Here is a 24,707-nt window from a genome sequence, read left to right as displayed (position 1 = left end):
CCCTTAGGGAGTTGGTCACCTACCCACGCTGTGTGGGAGGGGGGCCCGAGCCATCCCTGCGCCTCGCGTGCTGCCCACCCCTTCCCTGCCTGTGGGGCCACCTGGGCGCCCCCCCCCCCCAGAGCCCCGGTGCCAGTCTGGGCGCCAGGGGTCTCGAGCCCCACCCCAGGGCCAGTGGGAGAGGTAGCCAGTTAGCGCCTAGGGGCCGGCCTCTGGCCGGCAAGCTCGGTTCCACCTAAAAATGCGCTTCTGAAACACCTTGGCAAGGGAATGGACCCCAACTTGGAGGGGAAGGCCTTGGTTTGATCCGCCCGGAGTGGCTGGGTGATCCACCCCTCTCTGGGCCTGGGCTTCAGTTTCCGTATCCGTGCCACAGCAGGGCTGCCCCCATAGCCCCTCTATCCAGGTACAGACACCTCCGTGACCACTGCCTCTGTGTTACCTGTTCCCCTAATCAGAGTGGGGTTCCCCCAGTCAGGTATGGTGTGGGGGACCCAGAGCCCGCGCGGTCCAGCCGTGGAAGGCCCTGGGAATGCCCCCTAGGAGCAGGTCCAGCCTCCCACCACCCCTACAATTAGCCTGCTCTGTGGCACCCCCCTTGGGTGCTCACCACCTCCCAAGTCTGTGGCTGGACACGCCCACCCTAAGAGGAGCTGGAACCTGCAGGTTCCCTCTTCACAGCCCACACCTCCTATGTGCTTCTTCCATCCCCTTGGGGTGATGGGAGTCTGAAGCCAACCTTTGCCCCTTTCAGACAGGCTGCCCCTTCCTCCTCTCTTCCCCCAAGTCTATCCTCTGGGGAGTCGCAGCAGAGGAGAAGGGCCAGGGGCTGTTTCGTTGCTTCAGCACTAGCCAAACCCCTGTGTGAGCCTCAGTTTACCCCAGCGCAAAATGGGTGCCCGTCCTCATCCTACGGGCACGGTTTGAGTGTGGGGCACTGAGCCAGGAGCTCGCCCTCTCCACTCTGAGCTCTCATCTCACCTGCTGCAAGGGCACTGCCTCCATCACCCCGCTTTACAGATAAGGCAGTGGGTGCCGAGGGGCTCAGTGACATGTCCAGGGTCTTCTGGAGGGCCCAGGAGGGAGAGGAAGCAGCCAGAGTGGAGGTAGCAAGGCCAGGGAACGCTACTGGAAAACCAGAGGTGGGCGAAGCTCTGTCTGTTCTGTTCACATGTCCACTCGCCAGCTCCTCAGCCCATTCAGCAAACGGTGAACCTGCTCTCGGGGTGCGGGCAGGAAAGAAATGGGGCCTTCCCAGGATGGCCTGGGTCCGTGTGTCACACCCCCACCTCCAGCCGTGCCCAGTACGACCCCCCACCGCTGCCCTCTCCATACCCTCCCACTCTCCAGAGAGGATCCAGGCCTGGCCGATGACAGAGGAATCATCTGGCAGCCTCAGAAGCCGCCGCTGGCGAGCAGGAGGTGAGGTAATTGGGATCGCCGGCTGTGGGAGCAGGAAATGAACGGCCGCAGGCCGCGTGGAGCGGGAAGCTGTTCAGTGTCATCAGCCTTATCTGGGAACAGGCTGCCCAATTACAGGGCCATGCCTGCTACTCCGGAGAGCTGCCGGCTCCGCTGCTGCCCCCTCCCCAGTGTCCTCACAGCACCTCTGGGCCTGGGGCATCTGCTGCCCCTTCCAGAAAGCACCAGGCAGCTGCCCAGAGAGAGGCCTGCCCTGATACTCCCCTGTCCATGTGTGCAACTCACGTGACCCCCAGCCAGGCCTGGCGTACAGGGGAGCAGCTGCCAGGTCCCACCCCCCAGGCCCTCCTCACTTACAGGGGACGGTCCAGGCCGAGCCCTGCCCTGGGCTGCCTCTCCTCCTATGGATCAGGAGTATTCAGGCCAGGAGCTGAGATGAGAAGCGAGGAGCACACAGTTGGGCTGACAGGAGTCCCCAGCTGCCCCATCTCAGGGTTCCCTCGGGGAGAAGGAGCAGTTCACCCTTCTCAGATGCCTCGCCCCCTCTACCAGCCACCGAATGAGAGGATTAATAATTCCGTGGTGGACAGTGCTCAGAAACGCAGCACCACTGGCAGCTCTAACAGTCTGTCATACATTAGGAAAATAGGACTGTAATGGGTTTGCAATTGTACATAACGCAGCCCGATATTAGCAGATCACGCTGTAGCTCACAGACCAGGGAGGGGACGGCTGTCCCGGGAGGGCCGAGCCGAGGGTGACACTGGGCCGCCCTTCCAGACTGGTGATGGGGAGGCACCTGGCAGTGCTGTGTGCGCAGCCACGGCCCAGGAGTGGCCTGGGGGAACAAGAACGGCTTTGGGATTGGACCCACCTGAGTTCAAATCCTGTGACTTTACCAATTCATGCCTCCATTTCCGCATCTGTAAAGTGGGGGCGCTGCTGCCTGCTCCCAGGGTGGTTTCTGAGAACTCAGTGGGCTCGTGGACAGAATGCTTGGCACAGGGCTGAGCACAGAGTAAGTGCCCAACAAGTGACCGTCCCCTCCCCCTCCTCCCACAAGAGCGCCAGTGTCCCCCGCCTGTCAGACCCTCCTTTCTGGGAAATTCTCCGTCAGACCGGCAGACAGAGGGACACGTTTCTGCAGCCCCCTCTCCTAATCTGGCCCCTGGGATGATGGGTGCTGGCACGGGGCTGCCCTCCCACCATACGCACTTATGTGCCCTCTGGGGCCCACAGAGTCGTGCAAGGGTCCCCTTCCTGTTTGAAGACGCCCTTCCCTAGGCAGAGAGGAGCCAGATGGCCTCAGGATCTCCGCCCCTCTGCCCCTCTCTTCGTCTAAAAAGGGGCCACGATGGTCTGTTTGGCCTCGGGGGGCACTCCATGCCTGGCACCCTTGCTAGCCGGGAGCTTCCCCAGGGCTGGGACTGGGTCTGTCTGGCTTTTCTCTGTCCTGGAGCTGGCGCTGAGCCTGGCACCAAGTGGTCACTTCCCCCGAGGTACTGAGTCCACCTCGGCAGGTGAAACTGCTTATCAAGCAGGAGCTGTGCACAAACAGGGCAGACGAGGGTCCTGCCATCTCTCTCTGGCCTGAGCACAGGGACCCCACCTGCTCTCAGTCCACAGGTGGGGAGGACTGGAAGGGACCGCAGGAGGCTGTCCCCTCCCCTAAACCCAGCCTCCGGCCAACTCACCTCAGAGACCTGGTTCCTGCCCTTTCACCCAGCCTTATAAACTAGCAGCTAACTGAGGCCAAGAGTGGTGTAGGGGCCACCCAGGGCCACCACATGGGCACACTGAGATCCCTGTTTAGGGGTAACCAGTGTGGTGCAGACTGGCCTGCAGGGAGAGGGCTGGTGGCCAGGGTGGCCTAGGGGGGCTTCTTGGGGGAGGTAGCACGGGAGCAGAGGCCAAAAGGAAGGCCAGGGAAGGCCTTTAGCTGGGCAGGGATGCTGGAGTGGAAAGGAGGACTCACTGTCCTTGTGGCAGCGAGTCTGGAAGGCAGACCAGCCCTGGGCCTGGCGCCTTGAGTCTGAAGAGCATAGACGTGATTTATAAGACAGACTGGGAGCCTTCCCAGGGGGGTGGGACAGGCCCCTCACCCAGTGCCTCAGACCCCTGACTTCAGCCCGAGGTTCATACCGTCCCAGCCCCAAATCATGGAGACCCCAGGATTGGCCTAGCACCCCTACTGCGTCCTCAGCTGTCCCCAGGGAGCGCCCCTAGTGGGCAGAGCCCCCGGGGTCCCCTCTGTCCCACAACCTGTTGGCCACGCATCCTCATCACAACCAGCCCTGCCTGCTGCCACCAGACTCAGGACCCACCACCCAGGCCCCATCCCTCTGGGCCATGAGGGCTGGCGGCCCACCTGGCCCCCGGCTGTCACTTACAGATGGAGGTCTGGGTTCTGTCTCCCCTTCCGTCTGTCCACTCTCTCGTAGAGCCTCCTGTTCCCACAGCTGCTCCCCCTTCCTCACCACCCTCCTCTCTGCAGACAGCTTGGTTGGGCTGTGAGTATGAATTTCCACTAGGAGGGAGGGCCTGTTCCTTCTGTTACTGAAGCTGAGCCTGGGGAGGGAGCAGGAAGCAGCTGGGTGGATGGGTGGGGCTGAGGAGGGGGACTGGGTTTCCCCAGGGGCCCTGCAGACCAGGGCTGAGGTCTGGCTCCCTCGACCCCTCCTGGGGCTCGCCTGCCACAGCTCCTACGAAGCCAAACAGGCAACGACATCCAGGCCCGGATGGCCCGGAGGCCGAGAGACAAGCGGGCTGTGGTCCCACCTTCCTTGGCTCCACCCTGAGCATCCTTTCCCCTTCCTCCTCTACCCTTCCCCACAGGGAGAACAAGCCGTGCTCCCATTTTGTGGATGGCAGGCCCGAGACCCTGAGGACTGACACTGTCTCCTGGGGCCCCACTGCTCACAGAGCTCCCCAAGCGCCTGGCCCACGTGGCTCTCGGCGGGAGCCGGCGTGGCCTCTGTCCCCACTCTGCTGTGCCCTGCGCGCTCCAGCAGCCCCTAAGGGACAAGAGCACACCCAGTAGTCACAAGCCAGGCCTGGCGCTGAGAACTGTACCCGGACCAGGGCTCTCTGTATGGAGGGGGCACCGAGGCAGTGCAGAGCAGCAAGGAATAGACCTGGCACTCCACCCACGGCCCTCCCTCCATCCATCCGTGGATATTTACTGCTTGTCTAACGTGCCAGGCCCTGGGGAACAGGAGAGAGCTGAGGTTCCCGCCTCTGCAGCACTCACTGCCTGGTGGGGACGGACAATGGAGAGGAGTTACACTATAGACAGAAAATGTCACGTTGTACCCTGTGCTGGGAAAGGACACAGGTGAGATGCTCCCCAGCTCCTCCTAGACCCTATGGGGGGGGGGAGCCATGTGGGATGGGGACAGGCAGACCCTGAGCTGCCTGCTCCCACCCCCAGCTCTGGCTTTGCCTCCCCTCCCCAACCCCGGGGGGCTGTGCAGAGCTCCTGTCCCCTGTGGTTCCTGCTAATGAAGGGCAACTCCACCCACCCAGAAACCGGGCTGCTTCCGGCTGGTATTTAAAGAGGTGTCTCTGAGTGTGATGCTGGCGTTCGTTCCCATTCCTGTCTTGTGCCCACCCCACAGTGTCCCTCTCACGGTAAACTGGAGACAGAGCTACTGGCTGCCCCTCGCCCCTGCTCTGGCACCAGAGGAGCGCCTCATCCAGGCTGGGCTCCCTGCCAGGCCCCTTGCGGGACACGGCAGATTCAGGGACAACTAAGGCGTAGGGCTGCTCTCAGGTCACCCCAACTGGCTGTGAATGAGGGTCAACTTCTGGATCAGGGTGGGGGAAGCAGAGAAGGCTTCCTGGAGGAGGCAATGTCAGCACAGAAAAGAAAAGGCAGGCAAGAGCCAGACTTCAGTGCATTAGGAAATGGCAGGTGGGAGATTCATCAACTGTTCTGAGAAATTTGGCTGTGAAGGGGAAGAGAGATAGAGGGCAGTAGCTGGAGGGAAAAGGGAGGTCCAGGGAGGGTGTTTTTAATAGAAGACACTAACCCTAACCCTTAAAAGCTGCCTGGAAAATGCTATCCGAGGAGGGATGTCCACTCAAGAAAAGAGGACTTTCAAAGGGAGGACCCCTCAAGGCAGGAAGGGGCTGGCCAGGGGTGGCTGGAGGCCTGGAGCAAGAAATTTACAGGTTGGGTAGGTAGCAAGAAGAGGGGACTTTCTGTCTTCTCTGAGATGTGAGAGATGAGGTCATCTTTCTCCCGAGGAGGGACTCACCCATTTAAAAGATGAGGAAGCTGAGGCCCAGGAAGGTTCCATGGCTTGCCCTGACTCGTGGACCGTCTGGGGCCCACTGGCTAGCTGCCGGCCTGCGCTCTGTCAGGCGACTCTGGGCTGAGAGGGGATGAAAGGGGTGAGGGCCCGAGGGCATCCCACGGGGAGCCCAGTGCCCGCTTTGTTGACACCTGCTGGAAATGCCGCCTGCATACGTAGGGCAGCGTGTTTTCCGAAGCGCTCAGATCAAGCCCACTGCCGAGCACGGTCTTCTGGGGAAGCGGCTGCTGCCTTCTTTGCAAACTTGTTAATAATCCCTGCTGTCAGGTGGTCCTTCCTCTGTCTAACCGAAATCTCTCCTGTCATGGCTGAGCCAGCAGTCTTTGCGGGGCCCGGCTGTCCTGGAGCAGGCTGCCAGATGCCCCGCAGGGGAGGCCCGCCCTGCTCCCACGCCCTTGGCTATGGGCACTGAGGGCAGAAGTGCGTTGAGGCCTCACCCTCTCCACACCAGTGGGTGCTCATTTCACAAAGACGTCTCCAGGGAGCTGGGGCCCCCTTGGTCTCTTCCCAGAGCTCCTCTCTGAACTGTGGATTGCCTCTCTGGCTCTGGCTAGCATCCGGCTCCTCTCTCCTACCTGGTGGGAGAAGCCTGGGCCATTCACAGGCTAGGGCACCTCCTGCCACACCAGGCCAGGCCTCCATTCCTGAACCGGGCTGGAGACAGGAGTCAGTGGCATCACCTGGGTGGAGCACTCAGCACGGAGCCCAGTACGTAGGAAGCCGACCCGCAGCCATAGAGGTGGTGAGCAGGATGGTGTGGAAGGAACCCGGGACGTGGCCTCGCATCTCAGCCTTGTCACTAGCTGCCGGGTGGCCCTGAGCAGACCCCTTCCCCTCTCCAAGTCTCTTTTCCCACCTGCAGGCGAATGAGGGGCTCTGGAGCTGGTGGCCGTGCCATTAGGCTGGGAGCAGCCAGAGAGGGGAGGGCGAGGTGGGAAGGGACTCCAGCTCCCCCCAGCCCCTGCCCCCAGGCAGTCATGCCTGCTGAGGACCCCACTGAGCAAACATCCCTCGTGGGTGCCCAAGGCAGAAGCCCCGTGGCCCTCCCGCTCCAACCTTGGGCTATTTGTGCTGAGGCATCTGGGTCCAGAGGTTCCAGCCTCAGACCAGCCCTGCCTGCCCCTCTCCAGGCCTGGATTCCTGGCCACACTCCCATGGGGGACACAGACATCCCTGGCCCAGCCTGACCCAGCACGTCAGCCCCCCAGGACTGCAGGCCTGGCCTAGCAGCCACCTCCAAATCCCAACCTGCAGGAAACCGTGGGCTGCGACAGCCCCGTTTGCAGAGCCCAGCCTGATTAATCTGCTTCATTAAAGGCACTGATTAATTGGCTTAATTAAAAGGGTAACCTGGAAGCCAGCAGAACTACCTCCTAACAAGGCACGAGGCGGTGAGGAGGCAGCTCTGGCACCGAAGAGGGGAGTCCCCCAGCACGCCCCTCCTAGGGCCCAGCCCAGCCCTCGGCTTCTGGCAGCTCCCAGCCCACATCGGCCTGGTGACTGCTGACCAGCCCCCCAACCCCACACACCCCTCAGTCAGGCTCAGCGTGCGGGCGGGAGTTGGAAGTCCCACATTCATACACACCACTTGGCTGCAGTTAAGATCCTGGACTGTAAGTGGCCATAATTAGACAGCACAGACAGGCTGCAGCTGATAAAGGTTAGCAGGCGTACAGGGAGGGATAGCCATGGTAGAGAGGATGAGCCTGGCCACACTGTGCCTGCCCCACAGGGAGCTGGGTGGGCTCTAGCAAGAGCACCATTGGCACTGTGGCAGAACTCCACCTGGGCAAGGAGCCCTTGAACCACCAGCTTCCATGATCACGAAGCTCTGGGGTCAAGAGAACCAGGTTTAAATCCTACCTCCACCTCTAGAGACTGGGTGGTTGTGGTCAGCTACTTGGCCTCTCTGAGCCCCCGTCCTTCATTTGCAAAACACCTGCCAGAGATGCCTGACAACTTCCCTTCCCAGGCAGGCCCTCCCCGGCTCAGCAGAGGAGAGTGCTGGGATTGATTAGTCATGTCTGCCCAGGGCAGTGGGTAAGGAGTGTAGGCGTGTAGGCTCGTTTGCCACCCTGATCCCAACCATCTTGCCAACCTCTGAAGAGGCTAATCTCTGTGTCAATATTTCAAACCTTTCCCACAGTCAGAGAAAAACAATTTTCACAACTCCTCGAACATAAGGCCTCACTGCTGAAAAAGGGTTTTAACAGACAATATTCATTTGCGCTTCCCACCACCGTTCAAGATTTGGAAATGAGCAGCCCTGGTTCAGAACTGAGGCTCTGGGGTGGTCTGTCCTGAGCCATCCTCTGGCCCTGAGGGTATTCCTTCTCACTGGAAGGAGGAGGGTGGGGGTATCCTCCAAGGAAAGAATTTGCAGTGGCTTGGAGACCCTGCCCTCCTCCTACCCCGAACACCGCCCAAGATGCCAGCCAAGTTCACGAATAGCCCCCACCTCTTTCTCAAGCAGAAATGGCATAAACACGTAACATGGTGCGTCAGGACCAAGTGACCTTGGAATAGTCACTAGCTGCCCTTCTCGAAGCACCCCCCCCCAGAGAGGAAAGACAGGACCTGGGGATGGGGTGGGGGTGGCCCCCAAGATCCAAAGAAGCCTGCTTAGGCCCCAGAGTCCCTGGGGGATGGGCAGGGAGTGAGATTAGAGGCCACGGGTGCTCTGTCCATCAGTTTAGGATGTAGAAAGCTTCCTGGGCGTAGGAGGGAGCCCTTGAGGGTCTGAGCCCCAGCCCTGTCCACCTTGTGGACAAGGCCTAAGGGCAGTCTGGCCAGACCACTGTGCAGGGAGGAAATCACTGACCTTGGCCCCCTGCCCCCATGTGCTCAGGGACCCTGGGCTCAGAGAAGAGAGTCATCTAGGCCCAGGTCCTGAGTACACACGGCTGTCAGCTCGCAGCCCTCTCCCACACTGAAACTGCAGGGTGGAGGCTCAAGGCCCGTCTGTCAGACCCGGAAAGATTTAGTCTCCGTGCAAACGGCTGTTAGCCTGCTCAGCCGACAGCGCTGCCACCAGCCCGGGAGCCAGAAGCGAGGTTCTGGGAGGGTGCCCCTGCCCTGTGATGATAAGACTCAGTCAGACCCAGGCCCCGGGGAGGGAGGGGCCGCCACTCAGCTATCACTACCAACAGTGTCAGGCCAAGCCGCCGGAGTCCCCCGCCCCCTCCCCAGCTTGAAGGCGCACACACCCACCCTGTCACCCACTTGGGTGCCCAGAGGGCTGTCAGTGCTGGTATCTTTCCAGAGCTGCTTCACCCGGAGGGACCAGCCCCTTCCCTCCCCTGACCAGGCATCCACGAGAGGTGAGCTTCTGCCCACATCATCCTGTCTCGGCATCCCTGGCCCCATGTTACACATGAGGAGGCTGAGGCCTAGTGAGGAGGCCAGGTGAGTGGCTAGGGCACTCAAACCTAGGGCTCTGGAGCCGCACCCAGAGGGAGGCTTCCATGGAGCCAACCCCCCCAGGTGGGCACAAGACCTGGGCCCAAAGCCCTGGAGTGCACGACTGGGGACATCTGGCTGTTCCCTGGCGAGGCTGAGCGAGGAGGACTTAGAAGTGGGGGCTGAGGGGACAGTCAAGGCCACCTACAGCAGGAAGGCCTTGGAGGCTGGCCAAGAGTCAGGCTGTGGGCGCCGAAGGCCCGGCTCAGACATCCGGGCAAAGGAGAGTCGGCCTCAGCTCTCGGGACCCTCTGGTTCCCCCTGTGAGTCAGAACCCTGCCTGGGGCCAGTGACCCTTCTGCACACTGAGTCACAGCCGTGCCCTCACTCCCGCCCCGGCACGCGTGTGTGGTTTGCGCAGGACCACGCGAATCTGTCCCTCCCGCATGAGAATCCTCAGGTGCAGGGTGGGGGCTGAACCCTGGAGCCCAGCACAGTTCGGCCTAAGGGAACGTGCCCAGTCTGCTGGCTGGGTGACACCCATCAGCCGCTGTGTGACCCTCACCGCGCCAGCCTTGCACAACAGCCCTGGGAGTTGGACTGTCCTCCCCTGGAGACCAGTGGGGACTGAGCACAGAGGGGGTGCAGGCCCAGAAGCATCCACAGCTACACGGTCAGGAAGGAGCGGGCTGGGACCACCGTGTCCGCCCAAGGGCTGCCTAAGGCTCTGCCCACGGGACAGCAGCCACCCTGGACAGCAGGCAGGCCACGCTGCTGGCCTCGTCCAGCTCCCCTCGGGCAGCCTGCACGTTTCCAGAAGGGCAGGTAGGGAGAGCGCTGGACTCAGAGTCAAGTCCTGGGACCGAGCCCAGCTGGGCCTCTTGGAAGCTGAGAGTCCCCTGGGACTGCTTCTCTCTCTGGGACTCAGGTCCCTCGCGTGGGAAACGGAGCCGTCAGCCCCCACCCACCCCCTCAGGCTGGTGTGAGGGTCCTGGAGCGAGCCAGCGGGGTTGAACAGGGGACTCGGAGCCTGGCACCTGGCTCCCCCGCTGGGGTCACCCGCGCCCACCCAGGAGGTGCTGGGGCATAAGGGCCCGAGAGCCTGATTTCCCATCCTTGGGAGAGAGCCCAAGGGAAGAGCAGACAGTCACCCTCATCATTTCACCAGCCCACTCATTATGAATATTAATAGCATTAATTATTTCTAATCCAGAATCCAGGCCTGGGCTGGCTGTGCGTCATCCCCAGGCCACCAGGCTCTGAGGGAGGCTCAGTCTCCACCCCAGGGCTGTGGGGTCTGGGTCTGGGGCAGAACCTTTCAAGGGCAGAGCTGGGGGAGGGGAGGGGAGGGGAGGCCCGGCCCCAGCACTGAGGGGTCTACAGACAGGATGTCACCCGTGGGTTCCCTAGGAAGGGGCTGTGCAGGCTCGGCGCCCATTTCACAGGTGGGGAAACCACCCAGCTCAGAATGAGAAGGAGGCGAGTTCAGCAACAGGACACTGTCCCGCAGAAGCTCACCGAGCTTCGTCTGGCCCCACCCGAAGGGCACCTCCGACCCTGAACCATCAGGGTGTCTGTGCCAGAGGTCAGGGTCCTGGGGGAGGGGAGAGGCTATCCAAGCAGCTGAGCTAGGAGACCTCCAGGGTGTGGCCTGGGGACAGTGGCCTTGGTTCCCTCATTTGTGTCATGGAGATTATAACAGTACAGCCCGTATAAGGTCCTTGTGAGGGTTAATTAGTTACCCAGGTCAATGCTTAGAACCGGGCCTGGGACACGGAAAGTGCTCAGAGTCTGCGTTCCCCACCCCGCCCCAGGTCAGCGGTGGCGTCCTAGTGAACAGCACAGCCTTTGGGGGCCGACGTTCAATCCCCAAGGCTGTGGGACCCGGGCCAGGCCCTTTCCCCCTCTCGGTGCCTCAGTGTCCCTGACTACACAGTGTGGATGTAACACGTGGTCTCGGAGGGTCCCCCCAGGACGGACTGTCGGTGTCGGAGCAGGCTCAGTCTCGAAATCCCTCAGTCTCTTGCTGGGACTCCATCACCTCCTCCACCACCCCCTGATGTGGGACCTTGGGGCCCAGCCACAAAGTCTGGGCAACTGTCCCCCCTACCCCAAAGGGCAAGCCTGAGGAAGGACCCAGGTGGGGAAGCCGCATGTAGATGCAGTCTGCCTCTCCCCAGCCAGGCACCCAGACAGCTCCCAGAGCATGTTTCCTGGGCCCTAAAATGGGGTGACGAGGCCTCCCTCACAAGGGACTGCAGTGCAGATCAAGCCCAGTGGTTCGGAACTCTGCAGGGCGGGGCAGGTGGCTCTGTGCCTGTACACCGTGGTGGCCGCCTGGGTGCTCAGCAGGGACGGCACTTAAGAATGGGCTCTGGATTGGGTCCCAATGCTCCCCTAGAGCTCTGTGACGGGAGGTGAATGTCTAACCTCGCAGAACCTCAGTTTCCTCATCTCTAAAATGGGGCAAATAACCGTCTACAACCTGTAGGGCTGCTTTGAGGAATCAATGAGATCACACACACACACACACACACACACACACACACACACACACGCCTCTCAGCAGACACACAGTAAGAGCTCCATGAATAGCAGTAGCCGTCGTCATTATTGCTGTTATTATTATTATTATTGTTATTTTAAATTAACCCTCCAGCTTCCACACCTTCTCCTCAAGCCTGAGCCAGACCAAGAGCCAGCCCCCTCCAAGGCCAGATCTGTGCACTGGGAAGAGTTCCTGGGTCCTGGCAACACAGACCACACCCATCCCAGGCCATCTGAGGGTCCAGGGCAGCTCCTCCCCGGGGAGGCCCCCAGCTTCCCGCAGACAAGAGCCTCTGTCCTGCTGACCCCGGGTCAGGGCAGGGGCAGTGTGCTGGCACAAAGGCTGGGCTCTGCCTGTGCCTGAGGCGGGGGCAGCTGCCCGTGGAGGACCCTCCTGTCACAATGAGGCCTTTGAGCAGCTGCCAGCAGGAGCTGAGCTCTCCTTGAAGGCCCCCGGCTCTCACAAGCCCTGTCTGTCTGTGAGGCCACCGGGCCCGGCAGGCAGCTGCCGTGGGGGCAGGGCCCACGCCCACTCTGCTGCTGGGCACACCGCCTCCCCAGCCTCCTCTCACCCAGAGGATGCCTGGCCAGGGCAGGCTGCAGGCCTGAGAGCCAGGTTGGGCCTCAGGGGGTTACAGGGGAGGGCTTGCCCACATCCCTGCTCTGAAGTGACAGTTCCAGGCCTAGCACGCAGAACATGGGAAAAGCCCCTATCCCTCCCACCCAGGGCTCTCAGGAAGTCACTGCTGGGCTGGGGCTCTGCCTCCAGGCTTCCCTTCCTCTCTTAGCCTCAGTTTTCTCATCTGTAGAATGGAGCATTCCCCACCTCCACCCCCAGAGTATCTGTGAGAATCAGATGATTCCCGCATTTAATTCTCTACCTGGTGCCAGGCAGGCGCGAGGACTCGGGGACTGTCGACCTAATCATGACCCCATCACTACTGCTGTCTGGGACCTGGCTTCAACCCCAGCTCAGCCTGGGTGACCTTGGCCTGGCGACTGAACCTCCCTGCGTCTTTGGCTTCTCCTTTATAAAATGGGCTAATGCGGGAATTCCCCGGCGGTCCAGCGGTCAGGACTCTCGTGCTTTCACTGCTGAGGGCCCGGGTTCAATCCTCGGTTGCGGAACTAAGATACTACAAGCTCTGCGGCAGGGTCCAAAAAACAAAATTTTGTTTTAAATAAAATTAAATGGGCTAATGCCACCCCCTCCCAAGGCTGCTGTAAAGAGAAAGCCATTTATCAACACGCCTCAGGCTCAGGAAGCCTTGGTTGGATGAATTAATGAATCCCAGATTCGACTCCAGAGATAAGCAGCACCTTGCAGGGGCCTGGGGAGGGGAAGGAGCAGTGAAGGTGGGTGGAGGTGGGGCAGATGTGTAAACGCAGCCACCCACCCCATCACGGGGAGGCCGGACAAGTGCTCCGGGGATGAGAGGCAGTCGGTCAGGGACGGCTTCACGCAGGAGGCAGCCGTCACCCGATGTGGGGATTGAGGGTGGCCTTCTGGACACAAGGAACAGCAGAGGTGTGGTCTGGGTCATCCGCAGGCCTAGTGGGGGAGGGTCTGGAGGAGAGGCTGGCGGGCCAGCCAGGGCTGGGCTGGGGAGGTCTGACATGCCCGGCCAAGGGCTTTGGTCAGTGTTTCAGGAAATAGGGAGCCACTGATGATCTCAGAGCCAGTGAGTGACTGGAGTGTGAACTCGTTAACTGTCTGGCAGTGTCTGTGCTAGAGGGGCAGGGATGGGGGACATTTCCACGTGGCACCCTCTTTCCCACCGCTGCAGTTTAGAGCAGGACGGTCAGGGCTATGTATGTGAAGGGGACTTCGGGCCACGCAGAGCCGTCCAGAGCCTGACCCTCTGTGGGGTCCTAGTCCCAAAGCCAGCACTGCCCGGGGCTACCGTGACGTGCCCCTGTGGGCAGCCTTGCACCCAGCACAGGGGATACTCTGAGAACCCAGAGCCAGCCTGGGTTCAAATCCGGCCCTGCCCTGGCTTGGTACAAATGACACCACCTCTCTGAACCTCTGTTTCCTCCTCTGTGAGGAGGATAAGGATGCCTGAGCCCCACAGTGCCCCTGGGACGATTAAGTTCAACCTTTGAAGGTGCCTGCAGGAGGGGACCCGTGTTCCCTCCTCTGGGTCTTCCTCACCTTGGAAGAGGGGGGCTGGGGACCAAGGGGAAGCCGGGTCTCTGTGGAGCCCTGACCAGAGTCAGTAACTGTGCTGAGAGGCCAGCGTTCAGATCCCACCCCTGCCTCTTCGAAGCTGTCTGCTCACGACCCTCTGGGCCTCAGTTTCCTCACGCATAATAAGACACTAGACATTCCATCGCACAGGGATGCCGTGAGGATTGCGTGAGGCGCTGCCCGTGAAGCACTCCGCACGTGTGAGAACTCTGTAAACGGGCCGGCGTCGCTGCTATTTCCATGTTGTTGGCTCTGAATCCCTTCCCGCCCCCAGAGAGGCCGAGGCCTCTTCCTGTTTTAAGGCATCCAGGGGGTACAGGGACTTCTGTAATCACACAGCTGGCAGCTGCAGGGGTGTGGGCGCCCCAGTCACCGCCTCCCAGCAACCGGCTTCCCCTCCCGACCCTGGAGACCCCAGGAGCCATCTCTCAGGACCCCACGAGCTTGACCCAGCCCCTACCCATGCCAGAATCAGGACGCAAGAGGCCCCAGCCGCACCCTGGTCCACACCAGAGTCAGAACGAAGCTGCCGGGAGAACCCCCTCCGCTGCAGGTGTGGGTTTGGGGCCTCTGACTGTCAGGGCCCCAGAGGATGCGGCCTTCACCTCCTCCAGGCCTCCCTCCTCCCCCGGCCCAGGCCACCCCAGCTGCACCCTGGCAGAGCCTTGCTCCCCCAACCTCCAGAATCGGGGCGGGGGAGGATGGGGCTCCCTTACTGGAGCTGCCAACGGGAAGGGCCGCGCTGCAGAAAGCCGGCTGAGCAAATAATGACTTTTCCTCCTCTCTCCTGCGCTCTTCGCCCCTTTCCCTTCCACAAATAAATTATCAACATGCCCAGGTCCCGGCGGAGTGGAGCATATCGCAGGGAACAATGAAAAAGCTTTTAATAGGATTCCAGGAGCTGCAGCCACTCGCTCTGGGCCCTAATGGAGATTGCTCCGTGACCGCAGGCCGCAGGCCGCCTGCCACCCCGTGCCGCCGGCTCCTCCCGACCCCGCGGGCCGCCTGCTGACGTCTCCGGCAGCGTCTGGCTGTAGAGCAGCCGGAGGAAGGGGAAGCACGTGCAGCCACCCAGCCTGCCCACCGCCGGCTAGCAGCCCGACCCTGCAGCCCAGCAGCCCGGGAAGCTGACGCGGCCCGGAGGGGCCCCCGCCTGGCTCACCCTCCAGGCTCCTGGCACCTCCGCCAGAGCCCTCCCCTCATCCTCCCACCCCGCGCCAGCACACAGTGGGGACTCAGGGAGGGCGGGCTGAGTGGGAGGCCCTCCAGGAGGCTCCAGGCTCTGAGATGGGAGGAGACAGCAGGGGAGGGGCAAGGGGGAGGGGGAAGCTTGAGAGATGAACCTCTGTGCTTGCGTTTCCCGTCTTCAAGAGCATTGTAAGGACCAAGGGTGCCTCGATGGCTGCCCTGCCTTGGTGTGACCTTGGGCAAGTCACTTCAGCTGTGTCTGTTTCCTGGGGTAAAATCAGGATAATAACAGAGTCTACCTCAGAGGCTTGTTGGGGAGGGGGGGATAAATTCAGTTAATACCGCCGGGTGCGTAGCAAGTGCAATCTGTCAGCTACTACTTCTAGGACAATGACCACCATTTCCTTATGTGTTGGGGGGTAAGGGGTAAGATACCCTGTCCTGGCTGTGCAACCTTAGTCCGGTCACTTTAACCTGTCTGTGCCTCAGTTTTCTCTTCTGTAAAATGGGTTGTTCTGAAGCCTCAAGGAGTCCTGCATGGGAAGAGTCCCTAGCATTGGTGCTTCGCGGCCTGCCGCGTAGACAGTAAACAGTCAGTAAAGGCAGCGGTAATGGCCTCTCTGCTGCCCTCCTGGGAGGGATCTAGTCACTGGTCCCTGTGCCTGGCTTCCACCCTGAGCCCTGGCACACAGGAGGTGCGAGGTGCCCAGTAAGTAAATTACCCAAGGGAGACCCGCCTGACCCCATACCAGGGGACTCACCCTGGGCAGAAGGTGACATTTGAGCCTCACACTCTCCCTTTTCTTCCTTGGCCCCTAACCCTTCCAGTCCTCCCACCCCCCAACCCTACTGCTTCCCAGAGACCTCAGAGGCTCAGTTCTCCCCAGTTTCCCCAGAGTTACCCACATTCCAACACGCTCCTCACCACAGCTGAGTGCTATAGTGTCCCTTCCCCTCCCCGTCTATCCACCTGCCACCCACCTGGGCCACAGCCCTCAGACACCGACCTCTGCCCCACGAGGAGCTCAGCAGGTGCCCCGTGAGCCTGCCGGCAAGGAAGGACAAGAGGCCGGTGTGTGCAGCCCTTCCCAGGCCCTGAGCTCCTCAGAACCCCAGGCGGGGCCAGCATCCCAGCCCTGCGTCTGGCAGGACCTGGCCTATTTGCTGAAGTGCAGTGGCTGCTGGTTCCTCCAGGGCCCTTCTGTGGACACCGTCACGGTGAATCTTCACAGTGACCCTGGGAGGTGCGCTCCGTCCGTCCCGTTCACAGGTGTGGGGATTGAGGCGCGCAGAGGGAAAGTGAGGCGTCCAGGGCCACCAGCTGATAAGTGACAGAGGTAGGATAGGAACTCGGGTCCACCAGACTCCAGAGCCTGTGGGCACTTTCATCCCACAGTCAGCTGCAAGGGTGACAATCTCCAGGCCTCCTCAGCTGGAGCGGGGCTTGGGGAGGGGGCTCTCACCCCAGCTTCTCGCTCCTTTGCATCCACCCGTTGCCCAGAGAGGGGCCCAGGGAAAGCACATGGGCGACAGACGGCCCTGTCTGCGGGGTCGGGATGGGCAGGGGCTGCCCAGGAAGAGGCCCTGGGCTGGGTGGGTGGCAGCCACTCAAGGCTCTTCTTAGCAGCGGGGCCCTGGGGGTCAGATGGACTGTGGGGTCACTCACCAGAGCCCGGCTCAGGGAAGGCAGGTTCAGAGGGGTGGGTGTGAGCCTCTGTGTGCAGGAGTGTGAGTGTGTGTGGGCGTGCGGGAGGTGTGAGCACGGTGCACACCTATCTCCCACCCTGACCTGGCTCTGCCACGACTGGGACTGTGCGTAGCTCATCTGTGGCGGGCTCCAGGCCTGGCCCATCCCGGGCAGCTTCTCTGAGGGAGATGGTGAGCTCCCCCCGGCCACTGAGCCTAAGCCCCTTACTCAGGGCAGGGGCAGCCCAGCCCAGTCTAGGAGCCCAGTGGGCCTGCTGGCAGCCAGATTCCCTGAGCCTGAACCAGGCCCCTCAGGTCTGACCACAGAGGAGCATGTTTTAAATCAAGGTCATCCCGGGAAAGCCAGCGGGCAGCTCCCGGGCAGGGCCTGCAGGGACCCTCGTCCAAGTTTGATGCAGGACCCAGGGGGGCATGTCCCTTGAAGGGCAGCTCAGTCCAGCGGATTTCATCCCCAGGAGTCCCGGCTGGCACGTTGGACCCTCCACTGTCCCCCACACCAGCTCCTGAGGCGGTTCAGCCGTGGCTTCATCTTTCACTCATCCGTTCATCCACCCTGCACCACACTGAGCACCTACCACGTGCCGGGCCCCCTACCAGGACCTGGGGATGCACCAGTGAGCAAGGCAGACACAACCCCAGCCGTCAGCCGTCCCTGCCGCACAGGCCCTCTGACCCCTTGTCCCCGGCCCCCCACCACTCAGGACCAGCCAGCCGGGCACTGCCCCCAAGAGCGGCCCTGGACACCCCCCACGGCCCCCTTGAAAACTAGGCTCTGCCCTCTGCTCCACCAGGCAGCCCTTGGCAGCCCGCCCCCAGGGAAAGCCCATCCTGGCACCAGCGCCCAGCGGCGTTTGAGAGGACATGTTCCCGCGGCACTTCCCAGGCAGGCATCGTCACGGTGGAGGCTGGAGGGGCACCAGGGCGACAAGAGCAATTTGCTTCCGTAGATAAACGCCGTTGTCCTCTCCTCCGAAGTGAATCCCCCTTTCTTTTCTCTCTTCCTCGCTCGCATGCGCTCTCTCTTTTTTTTTTTACAGTTTGCTAAATCTGTTGTAATCTGGTGCCAACGATTAATTCAGGCAGAGGGAGAGAACGGGGAGCAAAAAACGTGCTGTCACAGAGCTGCTTCTCGGGAGCGGCCCGGACCAGCGCCTCGGCCACCCCGGTTTTAAGCCCAGTTTTAATTAAGTACAAAGCCATTCCCCAGAGGCCCAGCCGCTGCCTCCCTGACAGCGAGGCCCACCCCCACCCCCACCCTGTGAGCAAAGCCTGCAGCACCCCGGCCCAGCCACCCTCCGGAAGCCTGGGTCCCGCGCTCTGCCTGGGAGGCAGTGTCCCCTAGTGGTTAGCTGAGCCCCATACAGCTGGGTCCTGGTGCCTCCAGGAGACCCGGCCTTCACTGCCTTCTTCCCCAGCCCCTGTCTGAGGGACACTCAAAGCCGGTGGCGGGGGGTGGGGGGTTGTCTAAGGAACAGCCTTCATCACCAGCAGCTCTCCATCTGCACCGGGGCCACTGCCCCCATCACAAACCAGCCTAAATAGTCTCCCTCCTGGCCCATCAGCGGCTGGGTCAGGCTGCCCACGCAGGCGGACACACAGCTCTCAGGAACAGGGGACCACTCTGAGCCCAGGAAGCCCACCCTTCCAGGGGCCCACCCAGGAGGACTAGGCAGCCGGTCATTGAGGCAGGCCTGGCAGTCCCGAGAGATGGAGATGGACAGGCCATCAGAGACCCAGGGAGACAGACCACAAGCTCTGAACAAACCCGCCGTCCAGACGCCTCCCCAACCCCCCCAGCACTCCTCACACCTGCCAAGGGGTCCACACGCAGCCCCTTCTGCTGGTTCTGTCCTCCGGCTCCTATTCCTGTCCCTTCTCCTCACCGACTCCTGCTCTACCTTCACGTCCTTGGCTCGAGCACCCCGTTCCCTGATCCCGGGCCCCAGCAGGCTCCCTGGGTCACCCCACCTCAGAGAGCTGCCTTCCTGACTTCAGAGCCCAAGGCTCCTCCGAGGTGGGAGGGAAAGTATCTGATTGCAGTCTGACCCCCACTCCCGACTGTAGCTGCCCGCGAGCAAGACTTAACAGCTGCTCTTGTTTTCCCTTTCCCCCAGAGCCGGCACTGCACCTGGCCCACAACCGGCGCTCAACACGAATGAATGAATGTAGGAATGAATGGGCAGGAAAGGAGGGAGGGAGGGAAAGACAGAAGAGCCAGGGAGCCAGGGGTGCCCAGCAGGACACCTTGTGAGCCAACCCCCCATCCCCACAGCAATGCCTGTGGCCGACCTCCCCTCCCCCACGCTCACTGCCCCCCCCACGCCCGCCCCCCGCAGCTCTGCGGGGTGGGAGGCAGCACGAGCAAGGGTGGGAGTTTCAAAACCCAGGGCTGCGGTGAATCCAGCAAACAACTTCCACAAGGCGAGTGGAGGCCCCCGAATGCTGACATCATCCTCAGAGCCGCCGACCCCAGGGAGCGGCTGAGCTCTGGGGGCCGCAGGCGGCGGTAAACAGACATCCTCCCGCCGCTCAGGCAAACAGGCCTGCACAAACACGGCCCTCTCCGTGGAGCCCTCTCCGCTCCAGCTGCTTCTAGGGGATGCCAGGCCGGCGGGGGTGGGGGGGAGGGGCACCCTGGGGTCACACCGTCCATTCCCCTGTCTTCTCCTCCAGCCGTGCCCCCACCCTGGCCATCTTGGGGTGACTGCCTCGTGGCAGAGGAAAGAATACAGCTGCCTCATGTGTGGTACAAGCCGGAGCTGGCCTGAACTTTGTCTCGGGGAGAACGACCCAGGTTCTGGGGAGGCGACCCCCCCAAACGCACACATCCAGGGCAGCAAGCAGGCCTGAGGCCCGCGCCAGCCCCACCCTTCCAGAGCTATTGCGGCCTCTCCGGATGGTGAGCAGCCTGGGGCAGCCACCACCCACCCCACTGCTGGCATTTAAGACCTCCAGCCACGCCCACACGCCTCACACCCCTCCTGGTCCATTCGCTCACAGCCCACACAGCCCATCCCAGGAGGGATCCAAGACGAAACCCCTCAGCCTCACCCCCCCGTTGCTCCTGGACTCTCCCACTGTCACTGGAGCTGACACCCCAGCCAGCTGGCACGTGAGATCCCACCCAGAATGGACTTTGGTGGCTGCGGCGGGGTGCCGAGGCATCCTTCCTGCCATTCCAAGGCCTAAAGAAGCTGAAAGCCCTCAGCCCAGCGTGATCCAGGGGTGGGGACCCCAGGGAGCAACGCATTGCTAGGCATAAACTCTGCTAGAAGCTTCATATGCATCATCTGATGGTGGGTACCCCAAGGTGGGAACTGCTATTACCCCACTTTACAGATGAAGATATTGAGGCCCAGTGAGATCCAGTCACTGGCTCAAGGTCAGCAGGCCAGGCAGAGAACCCTCCCCAGGAACCACAAGTCCCTAGGACCCTGGGGCAGAAGGGCTGGCCCAGCCAGATTCCCCCCGCCCCCCGCACAGCCCCAGACAGGCCCCATCTCTGAGATCAGGCCACTTCTCAGTCCTGACTCCAGGGCAGCCTGGCTGGCCGGGGAGGTGGCTGCCAGCAGGTCCCCAGGTCCCCGAGGACACACAGTGGGGCCATCTACATCTCAGGGCAGGGCCTTCACCCACTCACCGCATCTCCTGAGCCATCTGCCCCTTCCCCGGGCAGGGGGGGCAACCTGCCCTGCCCCGCCCAGCCCTGCCTCCCTGCCTCTGTCCCACCTGACTGGGCCGAGGGCACTGTGCCCAGCGGGCCCCATGGGCCTCATCCTCCCCTGCAGCAGGGCAGCCGCTTCCTGACAACTGCCCCTGTACTGGGCCTCTGCAGGCAGTCAGCTGGTTCCGGGCCTGCCTCGCTGTCCCTCGACACCCGCACTCAGGGTGCCCACCCATTCTCACAGGGTGGGAGAGCCGTTATATCCCCCTGTGCAGGCAAGGAAGTGGGTCCCCAGAGGTACAGGCCTGGGGTCACCCAGTGGGTGACACAGGCTCAGCCACCAGGCCTCAGTCTGTGCAGAGCTGAGTCTTGCAGGCCAACGCCCTCCCCGCAGAGCCCTGGCAGCAGGTGATGCGATGGGACGGCAGCAGCCCTCCCACCCACCGTCTCCTTAGAGACCAGCGGGGTGGACCTCCCAGGGGCTCACGACAACAGCAGGCCTCAGAGGAGGTACGAGGGGGGACACCAAGAAGGGCGCTGTTGCTGAGGGTCATGTCAGGCTGATGTCTACCAACAGGCCCCTGGCTAGGGGGAATCTGACCCCCCCACCAGCCCTCCGGGTGCCCTCAGCCCTCAGTGACCCCTTCAACAGGAGCAGGGCATCTGTCCACCTCACCCCATTTTATAATGCATCCTGTCCCCACCAAACTCGGCCTCAGGAGGTGAGTACACTCAACAAGGCGAGCTGAGGCTCAAGAGAGGCAGGGACTTTCAACCAGTAAGTGGTAGAGCGAAGGCACACAGACCGGGGCTTAGGGGACGTGCTACAGGCTACAGCAGCCCCGGGGCACGCCTGGCTCAAACTCATGCCGGGGAGCCTTTTTACAGAAGAGTGGCCAGCCCTGTGTCTATGTGAGGTCAATGGCCAGGGACGTGCACAGAGGCCACCCCCCGCCTCCATACACAGACACTCCGTCTGCCCTCCTCTCTCCTGCTCTCAAACTGGCCCATGTCTGACCCTTCGGCCAGGATGTGACAGCCCCTCGGCTCTTCCTGTCCCTCACACTTACCAGGGCCCCCTCTCTGCCTGCTCAGCTGGGCAGTACTCGCTCCCGGGCATGGGCCCTGGTAGCTCAGGCCATTTCCATTTAAACCTCTGAGGAAGCCCTGAACAGTCGCCCACGGAGTCGGCACCAGCTGACAGGTGATGTTTGTGCCTCTCCTCCTGGGGCTGGCAGGAAGAGATGCAGTTGGCTTTCACTCCAGAAACCCGAGCCTGGAGCCCTTGAGCGTAGCCAGCTTCCCCACAGCTGCTGAGCAGAGAGGGGCATGCCCCAGCCCACATCCCTCTGCCAGGGGCATCCTGCATTCTGTGGGGCTCTGAGCCCCACGCAGGCAGCCTCCTCCCCAACTCCTGAGCCACCTGGGGAGGGAGACAAGAGAGACTGGTCTCTGTCCTCCCTGAGGATGTAGGGGCCAGGGTGGGGCAGGGCAGGACCCAGATGCCCCCCACCTCTGCCCCCAGCCTAAGCTTTATTTATTCACATCAGGTCTCTGGCTTGGGCTACAAGGGCCTCGCACAGCCCAGCTGGGCTGTGTTCTCTTAAAACCACACGCCCCAGAGAGCCTCACAGCCCTCGGGCCGCCGGGAAGCCTGGGGCAGCTCCCTGATGTCTATGCTCCACAACTTTCTCCTCCTCGGAGAGCTCTGATCAGCCAAGGCTCCCTGCAGCTGGGCAACAACACTCCCCAGCCTTCCGTCCCTGGGCCTCCAGTCCCCCGGGAGGAGGGGCATGCGCCCAGCCCCTGGCTTTGAGGGGGCACCGGCTGCCCCCGGCCTCCAGCCCGGAGGTCCCACCGTTCTAGCCGCCAGGTGCACCGCCCTGGTCTCCTGCCCCGCACAGGGCTGACAGTCTACCGCGCGCACAGGGAGGGAAGTTGGAGGCTGCTTATGTCCCCCTTGAAGTCGTTTTAAAAATAAAACCTCGCTCCAACCGTGACTCACGCGGCTGGTGGGGACGGGAGCGCGGCGCCCGGGCCGGCGGGCTGCCTCTCTTCGCGTGCGCCAAGACCTCCGGTTGCCGGGTACTAGACCGGAGCCGGAACAGTCCAGCCCAGCTAGGCGACCTCCGCGGGCGGGGCCGTCTCCCTGGGGGCGCAGCGAGGTCTGGGGCGGGGGCTCCCGCCGAGCCCCCGCCCTTTCCAGCCTCTGCTGGGGAGAGTGGAGCCGCCGGCCGCGCACCCCGCGCCTCCCCGCGGCGGAGCCAGCGCCATGGGTACTCGGCTGTCGACTGGGGGGCCCCCCTCCCGAAATCCCAAAGGCTGCGCGGTCCCCGCGGCGGCCGGGCAAAGCCGGGCAGCCGGATCCTGCGGCGCCTCCCTGCACCCCCTCCCCACCCCTCCCCGCTGGCCCCGGCGTCCCGTCCCGCACGCTCGGACCCCGGCCCCCGCCCCGTGCATCCACCCTTACCTGCTCAACGGCCAGGGAGGCGGGTCTCCTCGGGAAACTTTGCGGCGACGGCTGGAGCCTCAGGGGTTATTCCAAGGAGCGGGCGGGAACTGGAGCCGGAGGGCGCCCACGGGGGCCCGGGAGAGGAGCCCCCGGCGCGCGGCGGGGCGCGGTGGCGGGCCCGGGGCTGGGGGCGCGCGGCGGCGCATCTGCCCGGCTCCGGCGCCCGGCGGAGCCGCGGGGGGCGTGCGTGGGGGTGCGCCCGGCGGCCGGGGTGCGTGTGCCCGGGTGGGTGCGCTCGGCGGGGCGAAGGCCAGCAGCGGGGCTTGCGCGAGCGGCGGCGGCGAGCAGGGAGCGGGGAACCAGGCTGTGCGGCCGCCTCTCCCCTCGCGGCGGCAGCGGCGGCGGCGGCGGCGGCGGCGGGGGCCGTGCGTGCAGGCGCGGAGCGGCGAGGGAGGGGAGGAGGGGGGAGGCAGCGGGCGGGGAGGTGGTGACGGGGGCGGGGGCGCCGCTCAGCGCACTGGCCGGCGGGACCGGGCGCGGGAGGCTGCGCCGCCGCGCGGGGACTCGGGCCCAGCCTGGGAGAATCGGCCTCCGCGTCCCCCTCCTCCTGCCCTCGGCTAAAATGGATGGGGAGGGTGGGGAGATTGGGGTGTCGGTCCTCAGTGCGGGGAGTGCTGAGGAGGGAGGCTCCCAGAGCCAGCCTCCAGCGCGGGGGCGGGGAGAGAGAAAAGCGTTCTCCCTCACGTGCGCCTCCCCTTACACCCCTCCTCTCTGCACTCATTCATTCATCCTTCCAACCATCCGTCCATTCATTCATTCACAAACAGTTACCCACCATCTACTCTGCGTGCCAAGGTAACCCCTTCCTCCCTGCCTGGCTCGCCTTCCCCACGGGGAGCCCCTCGTCTGTCTGCCTCGCTCGCCTTGCTCCACCAAGCTGCCTGAGCAGGCAGTGCCCGGGTCGGATCCCAGCCCCGCCTTTCCCTTCGCTAGCTGACCAGACCTTGAGCAAGTTACTTAACCTCTCTAAATCTCAGTGTCCCCTGTTGTAAAATGGGAGCATTAACAACCTACCTGCAAGGCTTAATCGGAGGGTTGAAGGAGACCTTGAACAGAAAGGTGGCTAGGGCCGTGCCTGGCACACATTGGGGACTAAGGAGATGTCTGCACCTGTTGTGTGGGGTCTGGTGCGGGGGTGAGGGTGCGGGTGGACCAGACCTCCCTCCTGTGAGCCTGGAAAGTCCCCATGCTCGTGGCCTTCTCTGGGGTACTAAGGAGCTCTCTGTCTGCCTGGCCTCCCCCTGGCCAGACCTTCTTACGGAGCTCAGTCATCGGGCCCTGCAACACTTTCCCTGGAGGGCTGCTCTGAGCAAGTCCTTGCCTCTACCTAGAACCCCACCGCCTCCACCTAGGCCCCACTGTTTGCCGGTCCACACCCAGAATGCCCACAGTCTGGCTGGGACGCCTCCCCCCAGACCCATCCCAGCACCTCCCAATCACTGTCCGAACTGCAGGCCCGTGTTAGACCCTTCCCGGAGCCCAGCACTCCCTGCGCTCTGCTGTCCTTCAATGCCTGGCCAGGCCAGCCCTCCCCTGGGATGCCCTCCTGGCTTCTCCCTGGGAGAAGGTCACCATAAGGCATACTGCCCCACCCCCACCCCCGTCCTGTGCTCTCCCAGCCCTCTTGCCCCCAGCCTGGGATCAGGCTGAGGCCTTGCCTGAGGCTGTGGCCTCTCCTCACTGTGAGCACCCCTGCCTTGGCCCTTCCTTCTTGTCTCTCCCTCCTCACCCCTCCCTTCCCATTTCCTCCCCTTATCTCCC

The 24,707-nt window shown here is 62.7% G+C and overlaps 2 protein-coding genes across 10 annotated transcripts in view; one reads left to right on the top strand and one right to left on the bottom strand.

The window, feature by feature from the left end:
• The window catches only part of FLRT1 (fibronectin leucine rich transmembrane protein 1), a 78,581-nt gene extending 55,527 nt beyond the window's left edge, over positions 1 to 23,054 (bottom strand). For 7 of the 8 annotated variants that reach the window (XM_067037478.1, XM_067037481.1, XM_067037482.1 and 4 more), the window contains exon 1: positions 22,905 to 23,054. The gene's annotated coding sequence lies outside the window, so the exon portion shown is untranslated. Of the gene's footprint in view, positions 1 to 3,812; positions 3,896 to 22,904 lie in introns of those variants that run through there. The other variant, XM_067037476.1, reaches the window with a different exon arrangement.
• MACROD1 (mono-ADP ribosylhydrolase 1) overlaps positions 1 to 24,707 on the top strand; it is a 152,236-nt gene that overhangs the window by 93,413 nt on the left and 34,116 nt on the right. The window lies entirely within an intron of this gene.

The sequence above is a fragment of the Kogia breviceps genome, chromosome 7, assembly GCF_026419965.1.
Source record: "Kogia breviceps isolate mKogBre1 chromosome 7, mKogBre1 haplotype 1, whole genome shotgun sequence".
Classification (NCBI taxonomy): Eukaryota; Metazoa; Chordata; class Mammalia; order Artiodactyla; family Physeteridae; genus Kogia; species Kogia breviceps.
The sequence above is the reverse complement of the archived record's forward strand: the minus strand, read 5'-3'. Positions and strand labels throughout refer to the sequence as shown.